This window comes from Momordica charantia, assembly GCF_013281855.1.
Source record: "Momordica charantia cultivar OHB3-1 chromosome 8 unlocalized genomic scaffold, Mcharantia_2.0 BLBB01000008.1, whole genome shotgun sequence".
Lineage (NCBI taxonomy): Eukaryota > Viridiplantae > Streptophyta > Magnoliopsida > Cucurbitales > Cucurbitaceae > Momordica > Momordica charantia.
Window position 1 is genome coordinate 19,097,707 of NW_028275166.1, and position 14,841 is coordinate 19,112,547.

Genomic DNA, 14,841 nt, shown 5'->3' on the forward strand with positions numbered 1-14,841 from the left:
AAACCTAGAGCTCTGATACCATGTAGAGACTAAGGTTGGAGAGAATCCAATGTAACGTATTCTCATTATTAAAGTCTATATATATAGACAAATAGACAAGGTTGACCTAATCCTATAATGAGAAGGTAAAAGAACAAATTAATATTAATACAATAATATTAAATATACTAATATATACTCTAACAGTTAACAAGCTGGGAATGGAGAATATTCATTCACCAGCTTGAGGGGAAGTGTTAAATTATATTTGTTATCTTTTAATTTCCTATTTAGGTTAGGGTTTCCTTGTTCTAATAGGTAAGTGTTTACTTATCCTTATAGGTAAGGGTTTCATTCTATTTTCTTCTTTGTAAGCTGTTATTTATACCTTGTATCAATTCTTTAAAGTTTTAAGAAAATATAGTACTATTTTATCAATAGTTACAAAAAAATTGCATCCAAAAGGTACATGAGGCCAAGAATAAGAAATTTTCTTTACAACTAAAAAAACCTTTTATCCTTTCTCTCTATAAACTCCAAAGAGCACGGTTTTAAAGAACTTGTTTCTCCCTTTTAGTGAAAGGATTTGGTCGAGATGGTACTTTGGACTCCTCAGGTTACACCAATTGAAATAAATTCACTAGAAATTTTCTTTCAAGCTCTTTTAGAAAACCCGCATTTGCCTCATCTTTCTCTCATATTGAAAGATATTTTGCCTAGCCATTATCCCTTTGGAGAGACCTTGCCTTTACATTTGATATCTAGTCTGGTTGTTTTCTAACTATCGCACATTTTTGGGCTAATATTTGATATTTTTCATAATATTCTCACTATTTCTCTATTACTACTCTAACAACATCTTTGTCCTTGCAAGATCGAAAGTTTTCTTTTCCATTTTGACTCATGATTACTTCCTTCCAACTAAAGTTCCCATGAAATGAATTATGTTCGCACATAAAACTTGAAGGGCAAAGTCTTCCTAAACTCTTAATCCCTTTGCAAACCTTATTTCCTACATGCTCATACCTAGGTGGAATGTCTATATAAATTTCCTCTTTAAGATCACCATGCAGAAAAACATTTTTTACAAGAAGTATTTGTATCGTGTTCATCTAGGAAACATGTGCAAAATTTTCAAGGTAATCGACTCCATAGGTTTGAGTATATCCCCTAGCAACCAACCGTACTTTGTACCTCTCAAGTGTTTCGTCTTCTTTATACTTCACAGTATATATCCATCAATAACCTGCTACTTTATTATCTTTAGGTGTGGTAACCAAATCCCATGTATTATTTTTTTTTCTAAGGCCTATATTTCAAGATTCTCAAGTCGTCAAACACGCTACCGATGGACTGTGAAGCAAGCAAAGAAGTGTGAACGGATGACCAATGCCCACGATCGTGCGATTGAACGAGCAAGAACAGCGTAGGCATCTAGGTTCTGCGATACAGTGCGAAACAAACAAGAAGAATGGTGGGAATGGCGAGAGCGTCAGGGCACCCTTGATTTTGGATGAAGTCAGCAACCCACGATGAACAAAACGACCATGTGAACACAAACAGCTTCACCTTGGAACTAGAACGGTAGTGGCGACAATGACTAGGGTTTCAAGACTTTGGTGGCAAGGTTTCTAGGAGAGGCTAAAATTGGTAGAAAAAATTAAGATTTTCTTACTCTGATACCATGTTAATCTTGAGAGAATAAAATACATTTTTTATATATATTCAATATGTGCAACTAGGTGTTCTTATATAGGAGAAAAACCAATTATACTAAGGAAATAGGAAGACCTACTACAATAAGGAAATATGAAATAGAAAAAAAAAACTATTATAATAGGGAAAGAAATAAAAACCCTTTGGACTAAATATTTACAAATAATATTTATAAATATTGCTAATTCAATGAGAATGTAATGCTTCATGTAGCAACTAAGGCTATCTCGGATTTTGAAGATGATGATCTCGACAGTTAATATCAGTAGTTTGGATTTATCCCCAAAGTCTTTAGAACCTCTTTTTGAAGATCTCAGCGAGCAATCTTTTGAGAAAGAATTTCAAGTTCTTTTTCGAGAAGTCATCCGCCTCCATGGTATCCCCCAAGTCCATAGTTTCTTATAGAGATGTGAAGTTCCTAAACCATTTTTGGTGAACATTATGGAATAAATTTGATACAACTCTCAATTTCAGTATAAGTAGTCATCGTTAAACAGATGGTCAGATAGAGGTCATGAACCGATCCTTGGAAAACTTAATATGGTGTCGAAGTAGTGATCATCCAAAGCAATGGATTGAACTTTAGCTTAGGCAGAGTTCGCTTACAATCACATGAAGAACAGAACAACAAGGAAGTCACCATTTGAGGTTGTGTATACTAAAATCCCTAGACTCACTATAGACCTCACTAATCTTCCCTCTTCTGTTGATCTCAGTTTAGAAGCCGAGGAGATGGCCAACCGAATTGCCGAACTTCATAAGGAGGTCCATAGTACATTGAATAATCCAATTTTAAATACAAAGCAGTAGTGGACAAAAAACGAAGATTTAAGGAATTTTAAGTGGGAGACCTTATCATGATTCATTTGAGAAAAAGTAGATTTCCGGCGGGAACCTATAACAAGTTAAAGAAGAAGAAGCTCGGTCCATTTCCAGTTTTAGCATGCTATGGTTCTAACACCTACAAAATCAAACTACCAGCAACCTATAATATCAGCTCCGTATTTAATGTATCAACCTCCGGACGAAGTTTCGTTAGCATCATAACTCGAAGACGAGTTTGTTCTTTTGGGTCGGGAAAATTGATGTAGTTAGATGGCTGTTTCTTAGCCTTTAACGTTTAAATAGCCGATATGTTATAACATTTGTTTAGTTAGTTTTACTTTTACTACACAGTAACAGCAGTTACTATGGTAGAGTTTCAGCAAGAAACCTCTATAAATAGGTTTCAGCCCCCATTTATGAAAGATCATTGAGTTATTTCCTAAAACCAGTGTGAAAGACTACATTGTATTTAAAGTATGAAGGCTCAATACTTGAACAAGAGTAGCTAATAGCCACGGTAACAAGAAGTTAGCTGCTGTAAATAGACCTTAAAGCTAGTAAACTTAAAAGAAGTTACCACAAGGTAAGATAAGATCAAGATTACAACCAAGATCTAAAGAAAAGACAAGAATCATGACAAGGTGCATAGTGGGTCCCACCTGCTTACCTATCCCTTTTCCTTCGAGATGCATTTTCTTTATATTGCTTTTCAAGGGTTCAAATTTTTTTTTTTTTTAATGTTAGTCATTTATTATTTTTTAACCAGGCTGAGGAGCCCACGTTGTCAAACATCAATCTGGACATACCAGTTGGTAGCTTAGTTGCAATTGTTGGAAGTACAGGAGAGGGAAAGACATCACTAATATCAGCCATGCTCGGAGAACTTCCACCAGTTGCAGATGCTAGTGTTGTTATTCGGGGAACTGTTGCTTATGTTCCACAAGTTGCATGGATTTTTAATGCAACAGTAAGTTGGAATAACTCGCAATACGATAATGATAAATTAGAAAGTTTATGTACATATTTTGTTACAAACTTGTGGTATTTATGGACCTCAAATTTTATTTATAGGTGCGTGATAATATTTTATTTGGTTCTCCCTTTGAATCTTCCAAATACGAGAAGACAATAGATATAACCGCATTGCAACTTGACCTTGAGTTACTGTCAGTAAGTATTTATGTATAGCTTTATATTATCTCTGGTAAGTATTTTTTGAATAAACAGTGAGCTTCTTTTTCTATTTTTTTGTTTTGTTTGCTGTTAGGGCGGCGATCTTACTGAAATTGGGGAAAAAGAGGGGTGAATATTAGTGGTGGTCAAAAACAAAGAGTTTCCTTGGCCAGGGCAGTGTACTCCAATTCGGATGTGTACATATTTGATGATCCCTTGAGTGCTCTTGATGCTCATGTGGCTACTGAGGTAGTACTGCATTTTGTATTCTTTTAACTATAAATTAAGTTCAAGAGAGAATATTTTACCGTGATTTCTTGTTTGAATTTGCTTGTACTATTCTCATGTAGTCATCCACTGATTACAGGTTTTTGAAAAATGCATTAGGGGAGAATTAAGAGGGAAAACAAGAGTTTTTGTGACCAACCAACTGCATTTTCTCTCGCAAGTTGACAGAATTATTCTCGTTCATGAAGGTGTGGTGAAGGAGGAAGGAACATACGAGGAACTTTGTGAAAATGGCAAGCTGTTCCAAAGGCTAATGGAAAGTGCAGGTAAATCGGAAGAAACTTGTGAGGAAAAGGAAGATGGTGAAACCGGCGGTACTAAAATATCGTTCAAACTTCCTACTAATGATGAGATAGCAAATCATTTTGCAAAGGATGCTAGTCCTTTAAAAGAACGTACAGAACAAAAATATGTTCTTATTAAGCAGGAAGAAAGAAAAACGGGTGTAGTCAGTTGGAATGTGTTAGTGAGGTAATATTCCAACACCTTTCCTTGTCTCACTAAATCAATTGTTGTTAATGTTCATACCCTTTCCCCCTTGTCATCATCCAACTCTTGTCCTTTGGTTCCTTTTAGATACAAGAACGCAATAGGAGCCCTATGGCTGGTTACTACACTCCTATACCTTGTTTTGTCAAACATTATTCATTTTCTAGAAAGCTTATGGTTAAAGCATTGGACTGATCAAAGCAATGTAGGATGGAGTCAAACTTTATACTACAACGTGGTATATGCAGGCTTGTTATTAGGTCAGGTATGAGTAGAATCCACTAATAATTTGAAGGTTAAAATATTATTTTGGTCCCTAGCTTTGGTTCATTTTGGTCCTTATACTTTCAACTTTAGTTCATTTTAATCCTGGTACTTTTAGAGTATTTGTTCTGGTCCCTTACTTTTAATTTTGACTCCTTAATTTTATTTTTAATCTCATTTTTCTATCACAATTTCAACTCGACACTACAACAATATATTTCTTTAAATGCAAGACTTTATATTAAAAAGTTTTCGTTATGTGCAGAATTTTTGATAAAATTTTGCAAATAGAGACAAAAAATTGTCATTTTTTAAAAGTATAAGGACCAAAATGAATATTTTTAAATTACAAGGATTAAAATGAACTAAAGTTTAAAAGTATCAGTGTTCAGCTTCTGTTCTTGGGCTTCAGTTCTCATATTTTATGGGTTTTTGTTTTCTATGTGCGGTTTGTTTTTTCTTTTTCCTTTTTTGCTTCCTTCGGGAGCTTGTATCCTTGAACTTTTTTCTTCCTTTTCATATTATCAATGAAAATTTCGTTTTTTGTTAAAAAAAAATGAATATTTTGAAAGTACAGAAACCAAAATGAATCAAAGTTGAAAGTGCAGAACCAAAATAATATTTTAACCTAATTCGAACCACTATTTCAAACACAGGAGAGTCTAGGCTATAGCTTAAAAAGAAACACTTGACTTTCTTATACCTTAAAACAACTTTTGATGTCAGGTATCATTGAAACTGATAAATTCTTCATGGCTGGTCGTGTCGAGCCTAAATGCAGCTAGAAGGTTGCACAACCAAATGCTTTCTTCTATTTTAGAAGCTCCAATGTTGTTCTTCAATACCAACCCTCTTGGGAGAGTCATCAATCGATTTGCAAAGGATATCGGCGACATTGATAGGAAAATTCCCAGTTATGTCAACATGTTTCTTGAGGACATTTCACAGCTCCTTTTCACTTTCATCTTGATAGGGATTCTGAGCACTTCATCGTTGTGGGCAATCTTTCCTCTTCTGTTATTGTTTTATGTGGCCTATTTATACTACCAGGTAAAATCATTGTTTAATTATCCTATATCACATCCAAATTCTCTAATCTATGCAGCATATAGGCACACAATAGACACGTGTTAGGCACTAGTTGAACTAATTGAATAGGATCCCGATACTATTTAGACTCATAAGCCAGAATGCTCAAGCTTTTATTTATTTACTTTTAAAAGGATGATGATGGTAATAAAGAGAAATATTGGACAATATACAGTTTTAGAGTGAAATACGTATAAATGCATAAACGTTATTGACTTTAAATTTCCTTTTGCTGTTATGTTAAATCATTTAGAAAACTAATTAATTGGTTTGGATATTTCTGGAATATTTTGACATAAGAAATTGTATAATAAATGCACAACTCATAAATTAAACCAAGCATGAGAAAATATATATTTTAAAAATGTAGATCATTATGTGTTAAGGATCCCACGTTTAAATAATAGGAGCCTTACAAAAGTTTATAATTAACATGGACTACTCCTCTTATTACCAATTGATTTTGAGATGGAATCCCATGAATATTTGTAAGATATCAGAGCCCAAAAAATTCAAACGAGCACCAAACAAGATCTATGAGCCAAAAGTATCACAATCTTACATAGGCTACTCCTCAAGGACTTGAAGAGTGTTGCTTCACTTGCTAATATTAACCGTAAATATTTGTGTTGGTTGTAACAATTTATTGTCATTTTTCTTATATTGGTCTTTCTTCCATATAAGAGGGTAATGTATTTCTTAAGACTAGTATACAAATATTTTAGTTGAAATTTAAGATGGCATTAGATCCATAACCATAATTGAACTTACAAAACTTTTTTGTCAATACATTTGCGAACACTATTTTATTTTTCAGGGATCATATTGAGTTTATATTTTGAGCTTTGAATAGTGGGCATATGTTCATGAGTTAACCATTTTTTTTCTTTTTTTCCTTTACTACAGAGAACATCTCGAGAAGTACAGCGGCTAGACTCCATAAGTAGATCTTGTGTTTATGCACAATTTGGTGAAGCCCTGAATGGTCTTTCAAGTACTCGTGCATACAAAGCTCACGATAGAATGACCGAGATTAACGCGAAATCCATGGACAATAATATTAGATTTACCCTCGTAAACACGAGCGCAAACCGATGGCTTGGAATCCGTTTAGAAACCCTGGGTGGTCTGATGATATGGTTTGCAGCAACCTTTGCTGTGATGCAGAATGGCAGGGCAGAAAAGCAGCAGGCATTTGCATCCACCATGGGCCTTTTACTTACTTATGCTTTAAATATTAATTATTTGCTAACAAGTGTGCTAAAGTTTGGAAGTATGTTTGAGAATAGTTTAAATTCTGTAGAACGTGTTGGGACATACATAGATTTGGCTTCAGAAGCTCCATCAATCATTGAGAGCAACCGCCCCCCTCCTGGATGGCCTTCATCTGGACTTATAAAATTTGAGAATGTTGTGTTACGTTATAGACCTGAGCTCCCACCAATCTTACATGGACTCTCTTTCACAGTTTTCCCTGATGACAAGGTCGGAATTGTTGGACGAACTGGCGCTGGAAAAACGAGCATGTTAAATGCCTTATTTTGAATTGTTGAACTAGAAAGTGGAAAAATATATATAGATGGTTGTGATATTGCAAAGTCTGGATTGTTGGATTTGAGGAAAGTTCTTGGGATTATACCACAGTCACCGGTTTTTTTTCAGGTAAGCAATCTGTTAGATATCCCATAAATGATTAAATTTACTCTAATTTCTCAACTTAAGTTTTTGGGTTCATTGGTGATTTAATCATGTAGTCCTGTATTCGATCCTTTGTATTGTCATTTTCTCCCCATTTAATATTGATTTCCACTTGTTGGGCATTGTGCAAATTTCCAAGCCCACAAGTGAGGGAAGTATTAGATATCCTATAGATGATTAAATTTATCCGAACCCATCTGCTTAATTCAGCTAAATAGTTAGTTCTCTCATTTTCCTCTTTGTAAATCCGTTTTTTCTTTTGTTTTCCCCATTGTGTTATTACTGTGAACATTAATGCTCTTTCTCGTTTTGTCTAGGAACTATTAGGTTTAATCTCTAGATCCATTTAATGAACACAATGATGATGATCTTTGGGAAGCTCTGGAGAGGGCAAATTTAAAGGATGTCATAAGGAGGCATGCGTTTGGCTTGGATGCGGAGGTATGTTTTCATCTTTCACATCTTTTTGAAATTGTATTGTTTATGTCCTTTCCCCATAAAAATCAACCAAAAAAAAGAAAAAAAAACTACTACTAGAAGGAGAAAATTAGATATGTTTGTTGAGATTATGTTTGTTGAGATTTGATGTTTTTCTTAACTAAATTCCAGTTTTCTGTTTTCTGAGTTTCTTACTTTGTTGTTAGATTTCATTGTTCAGTTTTGAGTCTTTAGTTTCCACTTTAAACATCTACCGATAATATTTTTTTTTAAGTTTTTAAGTTGTTAGATATCAAAATAGGTGTAATTCTCTTTCCTAAGTGAGAACTTGCATAAGAAATTATGATATCTATACTATTTCTCTCCTGGAGAGTGTTGATCTAGCTTTCCTCTCGTATTCTTGGTATGTTTCTTACATACTTTTTTTTAATGAAATGGCTTGGTATCTTTTAAAAAAGATTTTTTATCACAAATTTTGCATAATCCAATTTTTTGAGTCTCCTATCTTGTATCATCCATTTTTGTATGACTTTAATTAAAAGTTTGATATCTTCATCTATTGGATTTCACTCCATCATTTTTCATTTCTTCTCACTGTTCAGCAAACATTGAGACTTTTATTATTGCTTCTGGATTAATTTTCTCAAGTAAAGACTTATTTGGTTTTTGTAGGTTTCAGAGTGGGGGGAATTTTAGCGTTGGGCAGAGGCAACTATTAAGTCTTGCAAGGTCACTACTTCAAAGAACAAAAATACTTGTTCTTGATGAAGCAACAGCAGCCGTTGATGTTCAAACTGATGCTTTAATTCAGAAAACTATAAGACAAGAGTTTAAATGCTGCACAGTGCTTATTGTTGCACACAGATTAAATACCATCATAGACTGTGATCGGATCCTTCTACTTGAAGCTGGTCGGGTATGTATTTTCTCTGTTAAAACATTTTAAGTTATTGTGGTCGTGTGTTCGTGTTAGAAATGGAGTCTTTTTATCATGCTAGTTGAGAGGTCTCAAGTTCGAATTTTCGGGTGAGTTTAACAAACAAAAAACTCTTGGTGTCTCTCGGATATGGGCCTTAAGGCAGGAACAAGTGCTCCTGAGTATAGGGGGCAAAGTTCTTCCTCCTTTTAAAATAAAAATTACAGAAAATTGCTTCTTTTAATTTGCATTTCTCGTTTCAATTTCAAGTTTGTTGATCTCACATTCATTCTCCTTTTAGGTTTTGGAGTACAACACTCCGGAAGAACTTTTATCAAATGAAGAAAGTTCTTTTTCAAAGATGATTCAGAGTACGGGAGCTGCCAATGCTCAATACTTACGTAACTTAGTACTAGAAGGCAAATGTGAGATGTATTAGTTTCAGATCGTGTCTTATCCATTTTGTTTTCTCATCTATTCGGGAAGGTATCATCTCTTTTTATAGGTTAAATTTCATTTTTAGTTTGTTTAATCTTTATATTTTAAAGGTTTTATTATTATTTCTCTATCTTTGGTGAAAGTTAGTTAGAAATCTTGTATTTTTTTTTCCTTTTTTTTCCGTTTTTTGAAGAGAGCTTATGATAAGTCTCTCATTATGGGAGGAACAAAACACTATGTGATAAAAATATTAATAATAAATAAATAACTATGTGATAAATTAAGTAATGTTCAAACTTAAAAAAATATCTGAGTACTATCAATTAGACTTCAAAATGGAAATATTTCTACTCTGTTTTCTCTCTTTTAATTAAAACAATGTCTAAAACTCGATTAAAGCTATGTTATCATCACAAGAAAATAAATTTATTATAATCATTAAAAAGAAAAGTAATGAAGAAATTAATATATACTTTAAATTTATAATAAACTTTTTATATATTACAGATGATAAATTTATTTTGTGTTGTACAGTTTTTTTACAACAATATAAAGGAGATCTAAATATAAAATATGAATTACGTGAATCGTTAATTAATATGATATAAGCTGTATTTAATTAGAAATTAATATTCATTGATATATTTTTCTCCCCTTTCTCTTGAATTTCTTCAATAAACAGTTGGCTTCATCTACGAAGAGAAAGATGTATTTTGTTAGAAATTACCAACTTCTACCCACAAAGGTGAAAGTCAAACTGATTGGTGCAAATTTAAAAGTATTAAACTAAATTGTTACAAGTTAATGATCAATCATTAAATCATTACTTTTAATCTACAAGGGTTTTGGCTTACTGGCCTAAGACTCTTAAATCTTTTTTGTCACTCATCAATAGCGCCCTCGTCAATCACTTTTTCCAGTTGGGATCGATAAGTGAAAGTCATAAAATAGAATCTCTCTTTGTACCTCAGATCAAGAGGAATGGTAACTTCTTAAGTTTGCTCATATATATTTATATAAATAAAAAGATTTGTTATCTTTTAACCGTCTATTCTTCTTTGTCAATGCTACGGGACATAAAGGAAATGCTTAGTCCAATATTATGAGTTAACATACCCTACCATACTAATGTATTGTATAGTAGAGTATGGTAGGCAATAACTTACTAAATATTGGTCATTATTTTATAATTTTATCTTAGGAACATTTGAATTAATTAAATAAATATTTTTACCATATAGGTAAAAGTCTAAATTATTTGTCATAGCTCTATAGTTAATACATCCCTATATCCTCTAAATAGTCATAGGTGTTGGAAACTAGATAGTTCTAGCTCCTCATAAAACTTTGAATAATTAGGATTTCCTATAACAACTTCTAATTAAATTTTGTTTTAGAAAACGAAAAGAGATTGAGCGTCTTACCTTTTAGATCTCGTGAACTTCACGAAATCTTTTCAACTATTCTCATCCTTCACCGAACCAAGATGTGACTACCACTTGGGAGAAGGAAAAACTTATTCTTCATATGTGACTTATCATAGTATGGAAGGAGATGGAGAGAGTCTATCTTATAACTAATTTTTGTATCTAGGGTTTGACTATAAGTAACATTATTGGCCAAGACTGGGTTATTAACTCAAGATTATTTATAAAAATTAAAAAAAAATGTTCTTTTTAATTTCTATAGTAACTTGGTTGGATTGTCTCATATGTTTGGGTTTTTTCTGACACAAATTTGGTCGCTCGTAACCTCTCTTAAATGGATGGAATGGAACCTGCAAAATAGTAGTGAGCACTCGAACACTTTAGTTAGTCTCTTGAATTATTTGGTGAGTGTTTGATCCTAAAAAGACCAAGTTCGGAATCCACGTAGGTCGGATCGCACGGGATGATCTTCCTAATCCTCCGAAGAACCTACAAAACAAGGTTAGCACTCCAACGAGCAAGCTTTTGTTCATATTATTTACTACATACTCAGGTAAAAGTTTATGCAAATGTACTCTATTATTTTGTCATATAGAAACAATCTAATAAGTCTATAAATTGTGCAAGTTTATGGAAACATGTAAGTCTGAACAGAATAACAAATGATTATCATGACGATGTGACTCGAACTGTTACAAGAAAAATTGTAAGTTTGTCTTTTAAATAGTGACCTATATAATTTAATTTTCCACATATCATTAGTAGTGAACTATACATTGCATAATAGGATGAGTTAGAAACTAAAACTGGAGGTTGTGATATTCTAACTCAAGCATTGGGCACGTTGGAGCATCGTGAACGGGTGCGAGGCATACATGATGCCTTCAAACTATTAACATCATAAAGAGTAATTCAAGAAATGTGGAAGGAACTTCAGTAGGCCAACAAAGTCAACATATTCCCATTATTCAACCCTGTCAACAAACACCCATGAGTCAACCAACCCCATAGTTGTCGAAAGCTAGTCGAAAAATGACTTCAAAGGACAATGATGTCGAAGAATGTCACAAACTTAATGGTCATGTAGCATTAAATCTTATTTCATGTTAAATAATCTTGTTTAAATAATATTTTTATGATTCATAATATTTTGTTTGACGAGCAAAACTTGCAAGTTAGCTACAGCGTCAATTCAGACATTGTTGTCATTGCTACAATGTTCGAGGCATAAGTGATGCCTTCAATAAAATTTCTATATCGCTTTGCCCAACGTACTTTGAAAGATGATTATATTCGGGTCGCCATCAGTGCTGAAGTATTTGGTGAATGCAAGGAAACATCATTCTTTCCATAAGATATCATGCATTTTTGTGGGATGGTTAAGATATCAGGCTCATGCATATTAGTATACATTGCATATTAGTATACATTGCGTAAGTGATTACATATTCTACTACATGTATATAGTCATTATATAATCAATCCATTCTAAAAGTTTTATGTCTTATAGATATATTTGGAAATTTTTTTAGGGCAATGTTACACACGACATGTTCAAGGTAGTGGACCCATTTGAAGTTTCACAAGAAAGTTATTCCTTACCAGACGTACGAGCAAAAAATTTGGTGAACATTTTAGCTTTATGACAAACACAACAAAAAGTATTCATACCTTATAATAGCGGGTAAGATATGAAATTTTTTAAACTTTGCGATCATTATACTATATTTTATTTTAAGAGTATTATTCTAATGTTAACTTGTTTTGATATGGTATAGGTTTTAGACTCTTTGCACCTTGCTATTAAAGAAGACATTAAATATGTTGTAAATACGTAAGTACTATACATTTTTACTTTATTACATTAACGTGTAATATTGATGAATTATTAATTTATTTTGTTTTCACATGTTTTAAACGTATTTAGGAGCCTGAGAATGTTTATGGCACAGAAAGTTATTACAGGAAGAATCCTACTTGAATTCATAAGTACATGAACTATATCAAATTATAATATTTGTAGAAAATCAAGTTGAAGTTGAACCAATTCAGTTAGAAATTATGAAGTTAGCTAAGATTTTTTAAACTAAATTGCTTCTTTTTAGTTCATATGGTTAGAGCTTCTTGTATAAGTGTGGGTATTACTCACCACTTAAGGAATAAGAAAAAATCTTTCTCCTATACAAAGCTTCATGGTATCAGAGCTTTGTTTTTTATTTTTTTCCCCCTCAAAACCTTAGCTTCGTCATCGGAACCCTAACCGCCGTCGCCGAAACCCTAGCCAAGCCGAACTAGCTTTCTTCCTTAGACGAAGTCATCGCCTCTATCGCTGCCTTCAAACGAAGCTGTCGTCACCTCTACCTCCGTCGTCGTCGCCGTCTATTAGGGTTGACTTTTTAGTGCAGAAAGTTGTGTCGGTAAGTCTGTTTGACCACGATTTTGAACCATTTCTCATCATTATTTGCCAAAAAGGATTACATATTCTTAAAGTAGAACATGCATAGAAAATTTCTGGATAAAAGTCAAAATATGGTACTTTAGGAAAAATATGAGAAAAATGCGATCAAAGTTGGAAGAAAATAACAGTTTTCTGTCTTGCAGGAATTGCGCCTAGTGCGATTTTGAAGTCCATTTTGCCAAAACGTGTGTGTTTTAATTAATAAAGGGTAAGGAAGACATTTTCTATGTGTTTGAATCAAAGCTACAACCATGAGTTCAAGTCAAATAGAAGTGGTTAGGTGTATCTCAACTCATTTCCACTTAAAATTGTGGGGAGTTCAACAAGTTCAAGGGCCTATATAAGAAAGTCACTCCTCCAACAGCAAATCATCCCTTCCAAGCTCGTTTTCAACTTCATTTACTTTCTCCTTAGTTGTAGAACTCATTCTTAGGCTTTAGATTCAAGTTTTAGTTGTTATTTCCTTGTATTTTCATACTTTTGCTTACCGTATTGCTTTTAATTCAAGTTCTATCTTTTGCTCTGCATTTATTTTGTTCTTCTTAAGTTCTTTAACGAGTTTGCACTCCCCTCACACTTGAGAGAGAAGAGGGTCAAGATAGAACTCATTGTACGGCTTGTTTATTCATTTTAATTCAATGAAAAATACTTCCTTTATATTTTCGTGCATTTTATTTCCTTTAAAAATGTTCTAAATTAGTTATCAACCTCTTTGTGGAATGTCTTAGTCAAAATGATTTGATTTTCAACACGCTCGAGATTTTGCCCACTATTGCACCTGACACTTCTTTGGGTTGGTTTCTAAAAACTTCTCTTTACGTTTTTTTTTTCCATTTGGCCAATGGGAACTTGATTTATACACTAAAGCCCAACCCTAAGAAGGGTGAGTTAGGTAAAATAATAGGAAACCAATATGGGATGTGACTTAGACATAAGCGCATAAAACATGGTCCTAGACATATGCCCTCTGACCCATAACGCAAATGAGTTGATAAATATTCTCTCGGATTGTAATCACACATAGACATATGATTGTAGGTTACCATAGCCTCTACAGCAACTAAAAGCGATAGTGAAAGAATAGAACTCAGTTTTCTAAGAAAAGTCAAAATTGTACCGGGCGCATTTCCCCAACATCGTGTATTTCCCATGTTTTATATCAAAACTAAGGTAGGAAGCAAAGAGGTTGAGTTTTATTAAATTTCTTGAAAGTTAAAACCCGAAACAACAACATCTCATCACTATTTTCTTCATAAACCACAATTGCATATTTGAACCATTCATTTCTTTAAAACTGTTTTGAAAAGCAACAAGTCCCTGAGGATTTGACCTTGGATTACTCCCAAGTATTACTTGTGACCGTGTGCGCTTGTACGAGTCTCTAATCTTTTTAAAGGTAGAGAAAGTCCCAACACCGTCGCCGCCACCATACCTTTTTTCCCCCTTCAGAGAGTGACCTAATTGTTCTCTTTGTTTCCTCTTATTTATTATACAATGTTAGGATCAGAATCACAAATTTCCGTTTCGCCCTTCACTGAGAACAATCATACTCAGGTAACATGTCATAAACTCAAAGGCCATAACAATCTGCAATGGTCCCAATCTGTGATGATGTTTATGTACGGTCGTGGACAAGAATACCA

General features: G+C 33.5%; 1 pseudogene; it reads left to right on the forward strand.

The window, feature by feature from the left end:
- The first annotated feature begins 3,286 nt into the window (after positions 1-3,286).
- LOC111023229 (ABC transporter C family member 2-like) lies at positions 3,287-9,352 on the forward strand (annotated as a pseudogene).
- The last annotated feature ends 5,489 nt before the right edge of the window (positions 9,353-14,841 follow it).